We start from the raw sequence: 20,473 nt of genomic DNA on the forward strand, positions 1-20,473 counted from the left end.
TGAGCAGGAACACGGGGGGGGGGGACAATTAGCTTCCTTCATCAAATAAAATTTGTTCAAAGTATTTCACAGACTAAGAGTTAGGTATTAGGTGTTATCTTGCCCTTGAGTATTAAATTGAATTGCTATAGTGAATTTAATATTTAGTGTTAATGAAGTTATATAGCTTGGTAAGCAATGCGCTGAACAATTAGTTTGGAAAAGGGGAGCATTGTAGCAAGTTGTATGAAGGAATATGCACTAGCAAATGTCTATGCCAGCCCCCAATATTAAATTTAAGGGGAAAGGGGTAAGAAAATCTTTATTAAACACAAATTAGAATTTAGGTAAACACTCCTAATATGAAGTCAGTCTACCTTCCCTTAAAGACACTTCAAAATCTCTTGCATCAAAAGAAAAACTTGGCTATGAAATTAAGAAAACATCTTTTATTACTATACAGGAAGCCCAAAGATCACTATAGAAGAGACCTATTGAGTACTAAAATTAGGTAAATGCTGTGCAATAGGACACCTTAGGCCCTTGGATGGAAGACTGATCTTTTCTTAACTCATGCTGATCAGTAGGAGCATGTTCATTCCAATGTAGAAAGCTGACTAATGACTATGAGAACTAGAAAGAAGGGCAAAAAGTTTGTTTTTAAAGGGAATAGACCCTAAAGGTGAATACTTGATGTGAAAGTTGAAATATACAAGTACTCCTATCTCAGCTGTGTTATTTTATTTTTAAATCAGAGCTGTCTAATAGGAATGCGTTAAAGAAACTGCAAACAGCCAACATTTTTTAACTCAAGTCTTTATATAGGCACCTGCTGATTTTCAACAGTCTTCAACTAGGAAGAATTCCTAGAAACAGTCCAGCAATCCAAAGCATCATTGAGGGGAAAAAAAGTTTCAATACCCATAACACAGGATCAGCTGAAGGGAACAGTATGAAAACCCTTATTCACATGGATGTCTTGCGTTTTCTGCATGTGAACTAAGAGCCAGTTCTATATAGTCACGTTAACCAAGTGTTAAATAGGGAAATAGAAATAGAGGGTTTTTTTTTGCAATTAAATAGAGTAAATATCTATTATAACGCTCTAGGTAAGTAAAAGCTGCAGCTGATATTTTTAATGGGGAGTCATTTTAAATGCTCAACTGCCTGTACAACATAGAAGCAAATACTGCTTTTGTCTGGTTTCTCAAGTCTGCCATGAAAGACTAGTGCTCCCTTTAGAAGAGTTTTGGTTTGTTGAGTGATTTTAATCTAGTCTTTCTCCAGGAATGTTTTGTTAAGCCAGGTTAAAAAGATGTTAACCCTACTTGGTCTTGTTTTACACAAGGTCTTGTGTTTTTTTTTAAAGTTAACACACCAACTTTTCCTAGTCTAGATAGCTCAGAAGTGTTCCACCTCACTGTATTACTCTCTCAAGTTATTTAGACTACAGGATAGATTAATTATGACATTCCTAAATAAAAAGGACATGCTTCTCTCTGAAAGCTGGTGGATAGTTGTTGATACAGAAGTAGGTGGTTTTGGATTTTTCTTTTTAAATAGCCGCATATTTAATTGCCTGTTAAACTACACTGGTAGAAGGAAAAATAAACTGTTATTCTAGCATGTTAGTGGTGTATTTTTAATCCTTTAAACACATACATAAAGTAATTTACCATGAACTTAGTGTTGATTCTCTACTAAAACAAGGAAGCAATAAGTACACAGCCAAGATAATCAAAATGGTCTTGTCACATTTCTTGCCACCATTCAAAATGTATTCTCTCAAAGGATGCTTCTTTTGTTTTTCATCCTAATGGCTAATACATTTTCGTCAGAAATTTTGCTTTGGATCTCCAGTACTCCATAAAAGGAGATGGTGGGATTAACAGATCATCTTCACAAATACCAAAGAGTCCTGTAGCACCTTACAGACTAACAGAAGTATTGGTGCATGAGCTTTCGTAGGTGAATACTCACTTCGTCAGATGCACTTGGTGGAAATTTCCAGAGGAAGGTATAAATATGCAGGCAACAATCAGTCTAGAGATAACGAGGTTAGTTCAATCAGGGAGGATGAGGCCCTCTTCTAGTAGCTGAGGTGTGAACACCAAGGGAGGAGAAACTGCTTTTGTAGTTGGCTAGCCATTCATAGTGAATGGCTTGGTGTTCATAGTGTCAAGAGTGCAGTCCATACCATCCTCCAGATCATTAGTGAAGCTACTGAACAAAACTGGCTCCAGGGGGGACTGACCCTTGGGGCATGCCACTTGATACCAGCTGCCAACTAGACATGGAGCCATTGATCAGTCTTCCCTCTATAATGTAAGAGGGTAAACTTCTACAGTAATTCCTCACTTAAAGTCATCCTGGTTAACATTGTTTTGTTATTAGGTTGCTGATCTATTAGAGAACATACTAATTTAAAGTTGCACAATATTCTGTTTAAGATTGTTTGGCTCGCCCCACTCCACCCACCCAGCATTTCAGCTGAGGAGCAGGCAAGCCCCCAACCCCGACTGCCAGCAAGTTTCTGAGGGGAAAGGTTAGTTTCTGACAGTGTCTCAGCCATTTTTATTGCTTTGTCTAAAGGTGGATATCGTAGCTATGAGAAAATAGTTAATACTTTATTACTTGCAGCATTATGTTATAATGCGGATGTGAATAGTTATTAAAGGAAGGGGAGAATGGTGGAAGTGAGTTTGTTCTCTCAGATGGAAACAGGACACATTTAATATATTTCATGTAGTCAATGACATGGAAATCTACCACCATTTTAAATGGGCTAAATTATGGAATTCTGGTAATAGTTGCTTGGTAGGTCTCAACTATTCCATATTTGTGCCAAATAACTTTTGTTTTAAATTTCACAGAATCAGGATGCATATAAACCTGCTGATCTTCAAGAAAAATACAGAACTGCCACTTGTAGTCAAAAGAGATGTAATAATGAATCAAAACTCATGCGGAAAGTTTAAGTAAATGAAGAGTCTTCGAAATATGGCATAGTAAGTACAATACCAAGTGACTAGACAGTCTACAGACTTGCAAAATTCTACCTGCCTAGCAACAGTGATTTCTGATGAGAAAGTAAACTAGTTTTTCATTCAGTAGTCCTAGCACAGGGTTGGGGAGTACATTTTGTGAATTTTCAGCTATACATACTTATCACTTACAGCTTGTACACACTAGCACTTATTTCAGCATAACTTATATCGCTCAGGGGTGTGAATAAGCGCTCTCGCACACCCCCACCCGATGTAAGTTACACCAACCTAAGCATCAGTGTGGACTGCGCTATACTGGCAGGAGAGCTTCTTCCTCTGACATAGTTGCTGCCTCTTGCAGAGGTGGTTTTATTATGTGGAGAAGAAAGCTCTCTCTGTGGGCATAAAAATGTCTTCACCAGCTGCGCCACTGTAGCATTTCTAGTGTAAACTACCCTTTAGTCTTATACCTATCCTTACAGTATACAGAAGTGTTTGTTATTCATAGTAGTCACACAGGTTACCTGCCACGACTAGCTCTAAAAATAGGATAATGGCTGTTACTGAGAACATGCTACTACCTCATTTCCCTCCATCATCCCAGAAATGAGAAATCTGCTGTCAGGTCTGAATGCAAATTTTGAGAGCTGCCAATTACAGAAGTTTAATGGTTTAGAAGCAGCTTGAGGTGCAATCTTCTTCTGCTGCTTCTTTTATCGCTGTCCTCATTGTCTCAAGAATGTGGGAAGTGGGGTATTAATAGGAGAAGTTTTGTAAGGTGAAGCTATTACCTGCTAATGGCAAGCATTCAGAGGCTCCAAGCAGGATGAGGGCCCCACTTTACTAGGCAATGTACACACTGCCCACCTGGAAGACCTTATAATCACTGGATACATCTAAACAGCAAGACTCCAACCTGAATGAGAACATCTACATTGTATATTGAGTCAGCTGACCCAGGCTCTGAGACTTGCTGCTATGGCCTTCCCTCCCCCCACCCCATAAAATGGGGAGGAACCTTAAGACAGTCACAGATGGATTTAGCTATTCCTCTGTCTGCTCCCACCATGTGTTTACCTACATTTGCAATTTTTAGAAGTTATCTACATCAAGTTTCAAATTCCATCTCCCACTCAGGCCATTGCTAACTGGTTGATTTCTTACAAAATTGGTAGAGACCTGGTCTTGTGATGAGGTATGAAGCAGAGAATATCAGTTATACATATTAATTAGGACAGATAGTTCTATGAGTAGCAGCAGCATAGAAAATGGTACTGACGTATAACTGTATGACAGACAGTAGTACTGGAGAAATGGTGGAGGCTAGAATGATAGTAAGAGCAGACACCTAGGGATGGATAATCATGACAGAGGTTGATGTTGAGGACAAAGAAGGCCTTGATATAGTAAGAGGAAGGAGTTAAAATGGGGTTGATGTGATCAGAGAAGTGGGCAAGGCAGATTTTAGCAGCTGTGTTTTGTATAGAATTGGTTGGGGCAATTAAGCAATCTAGACAGAAGATGAAGGCTAGGGTGAAACTTTGGATGCCTGGATAGAGAAGAGATCTTACAAGCTGGGGGAGGGAGAAAGTGAAGGAAGAGTTCTAGGATATGGCCACTGCTTGAGCATGTGAAGCTAGACATGGAGTCAAAAGTAATCTCTAGGTCAGAGCAACAGGCAGGATGGTATACTTTTTTGGGAGTCAGGGAGGGCATCAGTTCCTTCATATTTTATTCTGTAGCTTATTACTGCTTTAGTAGTTAATATCAGTAACTATGGTCCTTATAGAAAAAAATTATATATATAAAATATTCATATTCAACATCTATCCAGAATACTCAACATGCATCTGGGGAACAAATGAGACACGAACAATTCTAGTGAGGTCAGATGCTACAGGACATCTCTATTTAACTTCCTACTTCCAAAGGAGAAAAAAAGTCTCCTCCATGGAATTCCCATCAGGATTCAGAGGGAGACAGAAGCAAAAGGGCATGTATCAAAGTCCAGCATCCCCAATACTGCAAGAGGATTGGCATGGACACTTTGGCCCATAAAAGAATATGAGATTGGGGCTCAGATCTCCTAAAGTTCCCAGTGATATGATGGAATGGTTAGATAAGTTTATGGCCCTTGATAGAATGGAGAAAAATTGATCTCTTATTGGTTTTATAAGGAATAGTTCTCACATCTGGCTTGTGTTCACAAGGCCACTATGCCTGTTAATAAGCTGGGCCTTATATTAACAACTATGTTGCATTCAACAAACATGGAGAAGTCAGGGAAAACAGTACTTAAAATTGTTATGGTCGTGTCTTTCTCCCCCCCTTCCCAAAGATTTGGACTGTATAACATGGCTTACTAAGTCGTATGTGTGAAACAAACTTTAGGTGACCAGTTTTCTCCAACCTGTATAACAGACTTTAAATTGTGACAACTATTTTAAGATGAGTATGTCAATCTCTTCCACTGAAAAAATTCTAAAGTCTGATGTCCCTTTTAAAAAGTATACTCTGAGTAAATTTGGCAGAGAGCCTGATTAAATATTCAAGTCCTCAATATTTGGATATTTAAGGAACAATAATGATAGTGTGATTTGTGGAGAAATCATTTATTGGTTGCTCTTCTCATTTATAGAATGTTGACTACTCATTGTTATTTACAAGTTAGCCCATGCTTCTATGTACTATTCATAATTTTCTCTCTATTTTATTGGTCAAAAATGTTTACTAAAGTTAGTGACTCAGTGATTTGGAAGCTATTTGAAAGTATTAAAAGGAAAACAGTAAATAATTTATGTTGAGTAAAGGAATCTGTTTGCTTATGCATGATACTGGTTACCTCTGTTTTCCTATAGTTCTCTAAATTTGACAGCTTTGTATTAATGTGTGCATATTTGGCGTAAGTAGTGAGATTCGCCTTCTAAGAAACGTATGCATCATTTTAAATTGCTTTGTTGCTAAATTTAGTGAATTTATATAAATACTATAATTACTAAATATAATTACTTTTAATCCATAGTGATCATGTATCTAGTCTAATAAACAGTTTGCATAAAGCAGCCAAAAGACTATTAACTGTATTATCTGTTGGGCGTTGATATTTTGTTTAACAAAATCCACACTCTAAGCTATGAGTTATGAGTGACCTTGAGGCAGCTGTGGAAGGCAGTTGCCATAGCAACACACCACAAAGGTGGTTCATCCTCAGGGAAAGCACCAACTTGGTGCATCGTGTTACTGATACAATAAACACAGGTATACAGTAGCTCTACTGATGCATTAATATACAGTGTAAGTAATATTTTAAGATAGCCATTACTTAAGGTTTTAATCACTTTGGGAACAAAGCATTCATTTCTATTATCTGTAGGTGGAAGTAACTACTTCCGTAAAGATAATGGGAAGTAGGTGGCCATATGACCAAAGTCAGGTTATTCTGGAGCTCTACATAAGGAACTGAGTTATGTCCCAAGCAGGCGCCTTATTCCCCAGAGTCATCAGGTGCCAAAAACATTCCAGAGGTAACATATCACTTCTGAATGAATTGCTTCAGCCAATGCACCAGGAGTATCCTTAGATAGAAGCTGGACTAATGAAAGGCCTTTGAAAAGGTAAATGATCTCCCCACCTATCCCTCAGCCCCTTAAATAAAGCCAGCATGACCAACTTGTTTTGAATATTAGAGTCATAAAACCACTTTTCCTCCTTTGCCATATAGTGAAGTTGTTACCCTTTCCCCATAGGTTTTATTCTTGAGACATTTCTAGACACTAGAGAATCACATGTTAATCTTTCATAGAACAAAAACAGTGGTCCCCAACGTGGTGCCTGTGGGCGCCATGGCGCCCGCTGGGGCATTTTGTGCGCCCACCTAGTGCCCAGCAGGGGAGAGAAGCCGCGTCACCGTGCCTGCCGGGGACAGAACTCCAGGGCTGCAGACGCCAGTGTTCTCTTTCCTTGGCAGGCACGGGGCTGCGGCTTCTCTGGCTTCTCCGGGGCTGCAGGCACCGGTGTTCTGTCCCCAGAAGGGGTGGGGCGGCAGCTTAAGCTGTAGAGAAACTGCGGCCCTGCACCAGCCAGGGACAGAGAACTCCGGGGCTGCAGGCTTCATTCTATGTTAAAGAAAGAATAATAAATATATTTGAACCAGCAGTTCAACAATGTTTTAACTTTTTAAAATAAGATGAAAACTGCTTATGATATTTATTTTGTAAAAACTCCTTAATTTTTCTTATAAGTAGATAAAGAGCAAAATTCACATGGTAAGGTGAAAGAGTAATTGCCAAATAATTTAATTAATACCTTTTACATGTAAAATAACCCTTATCTTATGGATTCATATATCATGTAATATTAAATATGATGGGTTTTGTATTACTGTACAAATACAAAATAAGACTTGAAAAATTGTTGGTGCCCGCCACACTCTTCTGAAAACATGAATGTGCTATTGGGCACAAAAAGGTTGGGGACCACTGGAACAAAAAAGATATAGAATCTTTTACTGTGGTATGCAAACTAGTGCATTTTTTGTGAAATAGTAAAAAGCCTATTTACATTGTGTAAGGGCAATATGATTTAACACAACATGAGACTTGAGTATTAGTATTTCAGCTTAGGAAAAAAAAACACTCTGAAGTATGGATCTACTCTGAAGAATGAGTCTGCTGAAGTGGCATTGTGAGGTTCCATGTTTGTCTGACTCCAGATCAAATTTGCTCATTTTAACCGCTTTTCTAACCATCAACCCTACAAACTCCCTGTGGGACTTGGGCCTCAATTTGTGCTGTATCACTTATTCTTAGTAAGAAATTCTGCAGGCCAGAAGATTCTGTTATATCTGTGCAATCCTATTGTCCTAAGTTGAGTTTCACAAATGTAACTGTCAAAATTCTACTTAGAACTAAACAAGTCTGTTGAGACAAATACAGAAGGAACTCCTAGCTTGTGTGAGCCCTGCAAAAAGATAAAAGTAGTAAGACTGTTACCAATGGCCTCAGATACAGTATACTCTCATTTATCCAAAACCCTATTATCCCAACCATCTTATTACCTGAATCCCTTCCTTGTCCCCCACCATGAGACACATGCCACGTTATGTTCCAATTAGGACATTAGCAGCAAGTTTTAAAAAATGCCAGTTCAATAATTGCAGCAAAGAATCCTGTGGCACCTTATAGACTAACAGACGTTTTGGAGCATGAGCTTTCGCGGGTGAATACCCACTTCCTCAGATGCATCTGACGAAGTGGGTATTCACCCACGAAAGCTCATGCTCCAAAACGTCTGTTAGTCTATAAGGTGCCACAGGATTCTTTGCTGCTTTTACAGATCCAGACTAACACGGCTACTCCTCTGATAGTTCAATAATTGCTGATTAGCAGTGTGACGAACTGGGACTGTCTTACTGTGGTCTGTGAATGCTGAGTGGGGGGTGTTGGCCTGGGAGAACGATCTGCATTGGGGGATGGGAGACTGGCTGTAGAAAGAATACCTGAGTATGTAACCTGAGAACCCAGGAAGGGGTTAGAGGCCAGGTGACACCTCTGCCCTGGAAGCTGAACAAAGGCTGGAGAGTGAGAGGAGTTTCAGGAGGTGGCTGGGGAATAGAGGGAAGCACAGACAGGGCTCTGACCCCCCCCCCCAAGGGGGCTGTGATGCTCCTGGGAGCCCAAGATGAACCTAACTGGGGAGGATCCTGTTGTCTGTGCCTGCAAAACCTGTTTTGGACTGTATTCCTGTTGTCTAAATAAACCTTCTGTTTTACTGGCTGGCTGAGTGTCATGGTGAATAGCAGGAAGACAGGGGTGCAGGACCCCGACTCCCCCACACTACATGATAAGCAGCTACTCAGAAACAGCATAAAAATCAGGCAGTTTAAGGCATGTCTCTGAATACATGAATTTAAGTTGACAAAACACCCCATGCTCAATAATGAGCATAAACCAAGAATATTAAAGTGCACTGACAACAGGGAGTGGATTGTGCATGTGGTCCATAAGTTCTGCATCAGCAATGCCACAGTATGCAACAGTCACAGTGAATGAGAAGTTGAGAGAGTATGCCTCTATTATGGATCACCCAGATAGTCCCAGTCACTGCAAGAACTTGAGGAGGAAAGAAGAGGCACTTGGTTTATTCAAAATAGGTCCACAAACAAGTGTTCTGTTAACTATATTAAAGCAAAAACCTATCCATTTCCATCAAAATATTAACGGTGTGGACACTGCTTTTGGTAGCAGTGAGGAATGGCTAAGTCATTTCAAGCAGCAGCATGATATAAGTCAGTTGTCTGTTGCTGATTAACTGTTGTCTTCCTGCATCGCAAACATAGCCCCATTTAGAAAATTGGTGTGTGAACGGATGCAGTTAGAGAGGGTCTGAAGGCTGACCAGATCTATGACGAGGTCAAAGCAGACATTCTGGAAAATGCTTCCAGAAGACACTTGCATGTTGGTCTGAGAAGTTCATCCCTGATTTGAAAAAGAACAGACTTAATGTGTTGTTGTACAAATGACACAGGAATATACAGTCTAAAGCTGCTTGTGATCAGCAAGTCCAGGTGTCCCCGATGCTTCATATCCATATTTCCTGTGTCCCACACTACACGAAGTCAACTGGTGAATGCCACCATTTTTCAAACATTGGTTCCACTCCAACTTTGTCCTAGTTGTCGGAATAGGTTTCTGGTCATTAGACCTCCCACAGCATGATATTCTCTTTATAGACACTGATTCTGATCAGCTCATTTCAGCTGATAGTAGGCAAAAATAAACACTAGACACTAACACATCAAAACTCCAACTTCTAGATCAAGGAACATTAGCAACCCTTGGACATTTGTACGGGGCTAACCTGTCGGCTACCGTCCTCACCACACACAGGCTACTGACCCTCACAGATTAAATTAAGATGCTAACAATAAAAGGTGACTGCTATCTATTGGCTGAATTGTGGTCCAAGCTTCAGCATGGAACAGCCAGGTGTTGGGGGAGAAAAAAAGGTCCGATATGAACCCAAGGCTGAGCTGGTTAGACTTTCCCAGGAAATTAAGGAAACAAGATGCCCTGCATGCAATTGCTGAGCAGACAAGTTGGGAAACAAAGGCTTTCCAGGAACAGGAGGGCTGTGATACTCAGGATGAAGGTTATGGTGAGCTGTTGTGAACATTCAAGATCAACATAGAATTAGTGGACCCAGCTGAAGAGGATAGGAAGTCGTCAAAGGTAGCAGGACCTTCGGATCAGGTACTGACAGCCTCTGAACCAGCTGCTGTGTTTAATAGGTCTTTACACTGACTACATGCACACCTTGCTCCTCTGAAAGTTAAGTATGCAGGCAACAGAAAATTAAATAGCACAATAAAAAGGAAGCTGCTATAACAGAGTTCTTTGCCTATTGTAGCTGATTACTGTGATTGCTTTGTGCAAGCTAGCATTCTCTAGCAAAGTTCATGTTTGTCTACTTTTCAATAAAGGTAGATTTTACAACATATATCACTGTGTAGTCTGACATCTTACTTGTGTTTTCCACACTCCTTATTCAAATTCCCTCTTGATTATCCAAACACCCTATTATCCAACTAAAATCCATGTCCTGCCATGCTATTTGGATAAATGGGAGTACACTGGATAATTAAATACCTGTTGAGTAAGGTTGTACACTGGTTACCTAGTCTCTTTCTACAGCAGAATTGAATTCCTAAGCAAGTCTAATGGAAAAATAATCAGGTTTCATTTTGTCTGTTTAAAAATCATATGCTCATTTAATAAGTTTTGTGGTGTGTGTTTTGGTTTTTTCCTTTTTTTAAACTTCACTTACAGCAAGACCTCCCTATCTTTCTCCAATCTGAAAAAAGAAAGACTATTATATTATCAGGACTCAGTTTTATCTAACAGCATGAAAATAGTGATTAAAAACCCTAATTTTAGCAGCAGCAGCACTAAAGTATATTTCTGGAATCAATTCAATTTCAGTAATTCTCATTTACATTAATTAACAGAATTACCCACCTGTTTTTATCCTACAGTAATCTCATGGACAGACAGGATTAATTGCGCTAGTTGCCAAAAGACATTTACTGTCACAGCCAAACTTGGTTACTAATTAAAGTAAAATTTGCTAATCCATCCACTGAGATTTTAAATGCTAATACTTTAGTGAAGCCATAAGGAATTCTCTCATTCTTAAGATTTCTAAAGCATATTGTACAAGTTGAGAAGTTTCAAGACCATTATAGGCACTAGTAATCCACATTACCATGTAGTAATTCCATGTGATTCCCAGTCCCAGCCTCTTGATCCTGAGACTAGTGGGCCTGGGTGCATTGGAAGTAACTCCATTTCTTTTCTTCTACTTAAGAGGGTAAAGTATGCATCTGCATGTTGATCCACAGCAAGCTCAGCTGATTAACTTGCATTGACTTGATTTAACACGAGTCCTATCCATGCTATAGCTAGGTCAGTAGCTGAAACCTGGGATTTAAAACACTCATGACTGTGTGGCAAGAGAACACTAGGGGTTGAAGGAGGTTGAATACACAATGTCAAACTCCAAAATTCCTTCCAGGGTAAGAAGAGCCTCAACATGATTTGACAGTAAAGTTGCAATCTGTTCCTTAAAGTTAGATCGAAGCATAGACCTCAACATGAAACACCACCACAATTCCTTTCAAACATGGGAATCTTTGGATACCGAATGCAGTTAGTGGTTTTTGCATCTTATCCTACCCATTTTATTCCCTAATCTTATAAAAGAGATCTTGAAAAAGTTACCGGAGCGATACAAGCAAGACAAACTTGTAGAGCCTGCATTGTTGTTCATAGCTCTGTTGGACTCAAAATGATGACACTTTAACATTTGTAATCAAAATGTTAAAAATCAAAATCCCCTGTACAAGCATCATTTTTCTATGAAAAAAGTCAAATTTGCCAGAATGTCTTAGACCTGCACATTTACCTGGGAGCACTTCCTACTTATCATTGGCAAGTAAGCCTTGTTAAAAACAAGTAGTGCAGGCAGCAACATCTGTAGTTAAGGCTGCCTAACGTTTTCTATTGTAAGATGCTGTTTACAATTGCTTATAACTTTGGCAAACTTTGAAAATTTCAACCCAAATGTCTAATGTCCGGCATCTGCCTCAGGCTGAATATTTTCAAAAACCCTCAGCAAGAGTGGTTCAGCCATATCCAAGAGCGAGATTAAGGACCAACATTATTCAGTTCATGTTAACAAATGTATTGTAAGAATCCGAGACACTAATAACTCCATGCTTTGGAGCAAGGACATGAAATTTGGGAAGGGGGTCAGGAATAGGCATCTTGCAGTCCTATGAAACAGAGCCCAGATTTGGGCTCAAGTTATGAGTCTTTGAAAAGTTGTTTGAAGATGCTCCGTAGAGAATTAAGAGTTTGGAGAATTCAGCAGCGAGGTATTCTGTCCATACAGAGCATGCTCCAGCCCCTCTCCTATGTATGAATTGACTGCACAAGCACAATCCCCATAGAGCAATGGAGCACATTCTGTGTAAAACTGAGAAGGATTCTCCTTGCAATGGCTGTACTGGGTTACTGTAATACTAGACACCAGAAGTGAGAGGAGGGACACTGGGCTTCCCCGGGTCTCAATGTATCTCCTACTGGCACCCAGCTGAAGAAGAAAGCAGCCTGATTTAGAATGCAGAAGTGAGGGGATTGAAAAGAAGCAGAGGAATTGGGGGAGGGGGTTGAGAATATAGGCAGAAGTTTCTAAACCACTAGAGCACACTCCCCTCTAGATCCTGGAACTGAACCCAAGAGTCTTGAATCTCTACACTCTTCCCTCTGATCAGCAAATAGCTGTGAACCCCTCTGATCAGCAAATAGCTGTGAACCCCATCTAATGGCCCAACGCCTGTAGGTGACCCAAGCTGGGGGTCACTATGGTTCAGCATGGTGGAATTTGTTTTCAGGGTTGTTGTTTTTCCCCAGTTTGCTGCCTTTTTTTTTTTTTTTTTTAAAAGCTAGTAAATTGGAATCTTAATATTCTCAAATCTTTCTGGATATAAAGCTCAATCACATGCAAAAGCAAGGGACTGGGAGTGATGAGAGAATTGGAACAGATTGACTGGGATAGGGAGTCTGGAACTTGCTGGGCAATGGGAGTGGGTTGAAAAGCCTGAGGAGTGGACTAACTAGATGAAGAGAATGGGACTGGTATGAGGAGCCAGGTATAGGCAAGAAACAGGGACTGGCTGGAGGGAATGGGAAAAAAAGGGATCAAACTCAGGGGAATGGACAGAAGAATCTGTGTCCTCTAGAGCACGCTCTTCTCCTGAGTCTGAAATTGAACCCTCCCCCACCCACCCCTCCACACACACACACACACACACACACACACACACACACAATCATTCCTCCATTGTCTGCAAATATCTGTGAAACCCACTGGCAAAATAGCCACCCCCCTCTAGTGCTAATTCATAGATGATAATTTACTACAGCTACCAGTTACTCCTTTAACTCAAGTGTACAGGTCTGCACAATGGGCTAAAGGTTTCAACCCTGCTGATGACCCCCATGGGTGTCAATATGTTACCACAAAGAATTTTTAAGAGTTTGCTCAATGTGATAATGGAATTCAAGATAATCATAATGCATACACATAAGGGGCAAATTAAAGTTGTACAGGCAACCTTAATTCTGGCATTTACTAACTTGAATGCTGACTTCGCAAACAGCATTCTGTTAATGTAGGAGTTTGTGTAATACATGCAAGCTCAGCTAGATTGAACATACAGGTGATTGCCTTTGACTGAAGATATCTGCATGAAGGCTAGAGTGACTATTCCTTGCAACTTTCTCTGCACTTTACTTTTTAGAAGTGAGGACAGTCTCATGTGTTCTTCATTTGAGGGTTTAACTTTTAAAGAACTCCAGTTCTTTAAAGTACCAGTTCAACTGAAAGGAATAACTTAAGACATTTATACAATCAAATGACAGTAAGCTTTCAGATGAGCAGACTATTTCTCTCAAAGTTATACCACCACAAATGAGATACCACCATAATCTCACAACTGAGCTCATTCGCTCATGTTTCCAAAAAAAAGAATCCTCCTATTAAGAGGGGATAATCAGATACTTCTGGACAAGTACAGAGAAAAAAAAAAGTACTAGTACTCATTTATATGAAGAGATCTAGCAAAACTTAAGCTGCCCCGTAAGTGTTAGGTCATCCTCAAAACTTGAAGAAAAAAATAGATGTCATTCAGTTCCGTTTGCTCAAGCATGCATTTAAGTACAGACCAATATTATTTCAGGTCTCACTAGTAAGTTATTTTCTGAGAATTCAGTTGTTTTTTTTAAATCAGATTCAACAGCAGAACATTTGCTAGCTAGCAAGTATTTTTGCTATCAGACGCCTACTGAAAACTCAGAAAGGAAGGAAAGAATTTTTTCCTCAAAGCCAGAAGCTACTCACTGAATCATGTACGTAGCTTGCTTGTGGAAAACAGTAGTAGTACTTCCAAATATAATTAGAAGTTAATTTATGAGGAAAATACTATCCCAAAATCCACAATTAACTCGTTAGAAGTGTTTTAAACTAACATTTACACTGCGAAAAGCAAGCTATAAAAAATTCTTGAGGGACAAAAAATGCTGTCTCCTAAATTAGGATTTGGCAAACTAGTATGGTTAACCTATACAAACACACTGGAATCTTAAGTACTAGAACACATAAAACTAGTGTTGTTGTAACAACTGAAAGTGCTTGTGCTCTTTTCAGTACTCCATCCTGCTTTGTGGCACTGGATGGCTAGTTTAGACCTCACAAATTAAATGATTTTTTCAGTATAAAAGCTCAATGAACAAACCACGAAGGACTTTTCTACAGTAGAATTTAGCATCTGTCAAAAAAACACATTTGTACATGTGAATCTTAGTGTTTGGAGTGTATAACTCTCAGGACAGAGAGACTGGACACACTACATATTTGGCTTATCCTCGGAACAAACTTGATACAGAAGTATCAGCTAAACATAGTGAAGACACGCCTGTACGGTCTTGTCTTCACTAGCAAGAGAGGTGTTTTCTTACCATATGTTACCTATCACACAGCAACTAAAATGGTAAAATCCTGGCGAAGACAAAGCAGTCTGCAGTTTCAATATGTGTTGGCAGATAATCCATAGGCTCCACTGGTACAGCAGAATAATTGATCCAGAGAACCTTATAATAAGGTGGCCTCAACTAGGTGCCCCCTGCAGCATAACAGGTGTGCCCTACTTCAGTTGTGCTCTAGGACAGACCAAGGGAAAAATCTCTCTCATTATTCAAGTCAAAGACCCACCTATGGGCATGACTTATTCATGTAGGTGCGCAGTAATCCTGAGAACCCTAATGACCAAACCCAGTTTTCCATTTCTATAGTAAACATTTTAAGACAGCAATTTTCCATTTCCCTCTCCAAAGGGATCACTTCCAGAACACCCACCTATGAGTCCACCAGCATTTGGTTCTCAGTTTCTTTCTGTGCTTGTTCCAGGATTCCTGAGTAACCAGTCTCAACTTCTATCCAAACAGTCCAGATCACCAGCACAGACTATTTTTTCCAGCCTTCAGCTAACCTGCCCCTGGATCTCCTAGTAATGCCTCACTATTCACAATGAGGTCCTGCAGACCTTCCCACCCTCTGCAGCTTCCCTGTCTATCCTAGGCAGCTCTCAGTCACCCCCTTTCTTGCTCCTCACATGCTGGCTCACCCAGCCTCCTCCCTTGTAGGATTCATGTGCCTAAGCCCACTTAGGAGGCAAATAATCAATCACAGGTGCACTAGACCAAGCTCCCTCTTAAAGAAGCCAGTTACCCTGTGACACCTCAACTAATCCAACAGCTCCTCCAACCCAAAACGTTAAGCATTTTGCCTCAGATAGGTAAAAAAAAGTAATAAATAAAACAATCCCCAAAACTAGCACAGGTTTAAACATTTAAGGGGAACAGGAAGTCCTTGGAAATAGTGGCTTCATATAAAAGTTTCAGTTCAACATGTGCATGTTACAATATAATATTCATGCCCATTTACTTGGGTAATGGGAAATTATAAAAGCTTCTACAATTATCTTGCCAGTCAAGAGTTGCTTTGTTAGGGTAAGGACTTTTCTATATGTGAAAGCTGAATAGGTTGAACTAAAGGTTGATTTCAAAGCCAATTTAGTTGAACTCGTGAAGAAGGTCATGTGGCCAGTTTAAGATAAGAAAAATTGAAACAATCCTAAGTCAATTAGGAACAGGTTTAAGATGAACCCATATAAAAAAGTGTCTAAAGATGACTTTACAACAGTTTAAATTTAAAAGTGGTTAAAACTAATGCAACTTGTATTTAGTCACATGCTAAAAGAAGGATGTATGAGAGAACATATTATGCCTTCTATTATCTTTTACTCAGTGAAATGCTATCAACAAAAGACTAGGCACTTGCATGAAACCTGATGGTCACCTCACACAACTACTCTACATGGGGCTGTCACCTTGGGAATATGATAGGCCTAGGCCTCGAAAACTCAGGAAGTGTTAGAATGCTCTAGAATAGAACATGAAAAGGACATTAAGAAAATGGGAGGGGGAAGACACTGTTGACAGCTTGGGGTGGGTATGACCAAGGCCAAATCCTTTTCACTGGTGCCTGGAGAGACCGCTTTTAAAAGATCTCATATTAAGATTTAATAAAGTTGAAGTCACTTGGGCAAAAGTAAAATACTCACTCCTCACTGGCCCTCTTCCTCATATTTTACAAAGTATTATGTAAATTTCCATTGCTCTATTAAATTCCCACTTCAAAAGGGCATTAAGAATATCTGCATGTTCGCTTACATAACTTTTAAAGTTGCTAGTAATGCCATTACACAGAGATATATGCACTAGAATTAGTGTGTTTCATAGACAGAACTTTACCTGCTTTTTTGGTGTTCAGAAATAGTGTAGTGGTCGCTTTCTGAACTGGTCTTCTCAAAATACTTCGCATGAGTGCTGAAACAACCCAAAAAGACAACCTTTAGTATTTCCAAGCCAGTCAAAAGTCTTATTCTGAAAGACAGTCCAGCATGCCAAAGGCTTACTCAGATCCAGAATATATTTTTAAAATGCAGCTATTAGGAATTCATTTCTAAGGAATACAAAAATGAACTTTACAAAAAAAGTATTTTATACAGAACCACTGAAGAAATTCAGTGTTCAATACATTTCGAACACTCTGATTTCTTAAGTGTTCTGCAGTATTCTAGTAAATATAGAATTGAAGTAAAATTCAAACAGGAATCTTCATTCAAATGAATGGAGTTGTTTTTCAGTAAGACTCTTGCACACTTTAACTTTGATATATACATTTTAGCATTTTAGAATTTATAGTTACTACATTTTAAGAAAGTTAGATTAAAGATATTAAATAGCACAAGATAGAGAGCTCTGAAAAAAAAAGTTTCACGTGATAAAAACAGGCAAGAAACCTAGGTGTTATATAAACCTCCATGAGCCCTGCTCAAGGCCTGGAGGCATATGCTCCAGAAGCAGGTGAAGCCACTCTACTTTTGGAGTGTGAGTCTGTTCTAGACACATTCTATAGTTGATAAATACAATCAAGGTCTGACCATTTACTCTTGCCACTAATCCACACTTACGGAGTTTATATCTGACTTTTAGTGCTGAGTGAGCTCAATGTTTTCTAGCCACCACTGGCCCTCCCAGGCAGTTACAGTCTCAACTTACACAGCTGGCCGTATATTGGATCTAGCAGTTGAGTTTGACTTATAACTTCCAGACATGTCATGGACTGACCATTACTGCCTGCATTTTGAAGTTGGGGTTTTGACAGCTTGTTCTTTGAGGCTAATGTAAGCTAACTGTCAGAGCCTTCTAGAATACGAGTTTTGTTCTGACAGACTATTCTTGACTTGGTGGATTACAAGATGTTTATGCACAGTCCACTAAGTGGCCCGTAAGCATCCTCTTCTCTGGCTTTGTTCTCATAAGACACCTTCCCATGTAAATGACCTGCGACAAGTTAAACAAGATTGTAGACAAGAGTCAATGGAGGAAATCTTGGGCTGAGGCAGATCAATTGCAGAATAAAAAGATTTTTAAAATTTCTTATATGGTGGCTGCACAAAAAAGGCAAAGAATAAATTCTTGTCCTTCTCGCAGACAGCTCAACAGCATCTTTTGTTCAATGTGCAGTTGTGGTCAAATAAAGGAAACAAGGTGTTCTGTTACACAAAGAAAGGGCTAGTGAATAATACAGAGACTATTAAAGTGCTGTTATACAAAAGTTAATGTTGTGGCCTGATCTGGAAAACTGTGGGCAGTACTGCTCACCCCATTTCCAAAAGGATATTTCAGAATTTAAGATGAGAGGGTAGACCAGGAACTTCTGCCTTTTCTCTTGTGAGGCAAGGAGACCAAAGGGACATTCAATGAAATTAAAAGAAAAAAAAAAATTGTGAAATTCATCAGGTAAGAAGAAAATCCTTTTTCCAAACAATGTGTAATTAATCTGTAGAATTCATTTAGACCAAGAACTTAATATTAAAAAAGGAACTGGACATTTAGACGGAATATCAATAGCCAGAGTTATAACTGACAAAAATTGCATAAGGTTTAATATCTTCCACTACAATGTTTAAAACAATCTAGATGAGGCCTAATATGGCATCCTCCAAAGCATCTTGTGCTTCTGATGGACCTTAGGTCTATTCAGTATGGAAATTGCTTCTTTTCCTACACAAAATGTTGGGTGGCAGATTTGTTCTGGGTTAGTCAGATTAACCCACTGGTCAATCTAAATTATTTTTGCTCACCAGCTGGTGCTTTTTTCTTGAATGTATTACAGAACTGCCAACCAAATTTCCAGCTCTGCAATATTAAATCCTTCATATTTTAAATTATAGTCTAGATTGAAAATCTGGATGCCAAAAGGAAGAGAAAAAAGGGATAACCCGAAACATGGGTATTTACACTCAGCATAGATCCAGTAACACTTTAATTTTGCATAATTATAATTCATTTCACTTATTATTTACAAGCATTGTTAAGTAGGAACTTAGTAGTTAACTACTAAGTGTAAATGTACTTAAGCCTTGCTCTCTATAAAACTCTGGCCAATCATGTCATCATTGACTGAGAAGCTTGAAATTCTACTCAGAGTGGAACTGCTGACCGAAATACCAATAGCATAAGCATGCCTGCATGTTATTAAAGGAACTAGTGGAAAATTTCACAGGCTGAAATCCAGAATGTCTGCGGTCCCTTTTCCTATCTCTCTTCCTATAAAGTAGTTACAAGGTCAGGACCTCAAATCTATTTTTTGTGAATCTGGACAATTTCCACTGCTTAAGGAAATCTATAAAACAAATTCTCAAAACTGAAGCCCAACCAGCTCTAGAATTCTGACTTGATAGAACCCACAATTTAAACAAGTTTTGTTGAGATAAAAGCATCACCAATAGCAATAAAAAAAACTAGAGAACTGAACCAAAATACATCACTACCTCGATATAACGCCACTGATATAATATGAATTTGGATATAATGCGGCAAAGCAGTGCTCGGGGGGTGGGTGGGCAGGGCTGCGCACTCCGGTGGATCAAAGTAAGTTCAATATAACACTTTCACTTATTACACGATAAGATTTTTTGGCTCCCAAGGACAGTGTTATATCGAGGTAGAGGTGTATGGAAGGGTTACATAGCCATTTTGAAACACCACCACACTGGGGAGGGAAGTAGTAATTAGGGATTTAGTAATTTCATTTGAAGTCCAGATAAGTACAGTATATTTTGAAGGGACTTTCAAAATGATTTCCAGCCAAGCTATACATATGATATAGAACCGCTGGAATTTCACCAAGTTAGTACAGCTGTGTACAGAAAACTAGATCTTGAATAAAGCAGACTGCTCAATACAATAAAAGTCTTCTAGTTCAACCCTAATGTCCTTCTTTCCCTTAATAAGGGCATATTCTTTATATTTATTAAACATAAGAGGGTAACTGTTCATAAAGAGCTGTTTTGGACGTCATTTCCCTGATTTGGAGCCATACTTTAATCAATGAGATCCAGGCCAACAAATTATATTTATATTAGCCCAAATAAAAAAAAATAAAAATAAAAATCCTTTCTACTTAATTATGTTCTTAAAGCAGTTCCAGATGAGTTTTAATTACTAAGGTTTTTAAAGAAGTCTAAATATAAATAGCTGTACATAGTTGATTTACAAATGAAGAAAGCAGTATATCAATATACAACGCCATGTAATGTTCCTAGCATCTAAAGAGATATTTACGTTATGTTTCCTCCCTTTATACTTACATTTTATTTTTTGCTTTAAAAAGAAGGATGCTGTTTTAAAAATGTTATTCCCTAATTTAAACAAGACTACTTTTAGCTGGCTCAAAAGTTATACATCTGCAATTATAGATTTTAAAAATTGATTCTGATTAAAGTAGAAAGTTTTAAAGTTAGAGGATTGCACATACAG

At 38.9% G+C, this 20,473-nt stretch overlaps 1 protein-coding gene across 2 annotated transcripts in view; it reads right to left on the bottom strand.

Annotated features, from left to right (window-relative positions):
• The window catches only part of NCOA3 (nuclear receptor coactivator 3), a 187,743-nt gene that overhangs the window by 141,315 nt on the left and 25,955 nt on the right, over positions 1–20,473 (bottom strand). For both annotated transcript variants that reach the window (XM_030532954.1, XM_030532953.1), the window contains exon 2: positions 16,898–16,972. The gene's annotated coding sequence lies outside the window, so the exon portion shown is untranslated. The remainder of the gene's footprint in view (positions 1–16,897; positions 16,973–20,473) is intronic.

This window comes from Gopherus evgoodei, chromosome 14 (genome assembly GCF_007399415.2).
Source record: "Gopherus evgoodei ecotype Sinaloan lineage chromosome 14, rGopEvg1_v1.p, whole genome shotgun sequence".
Taxonomy (NCBI): Eukaryota; Metazoa; Chordata; order Testudines; family Testudinidae; genus Gopherus; species Gopherus evgoodei.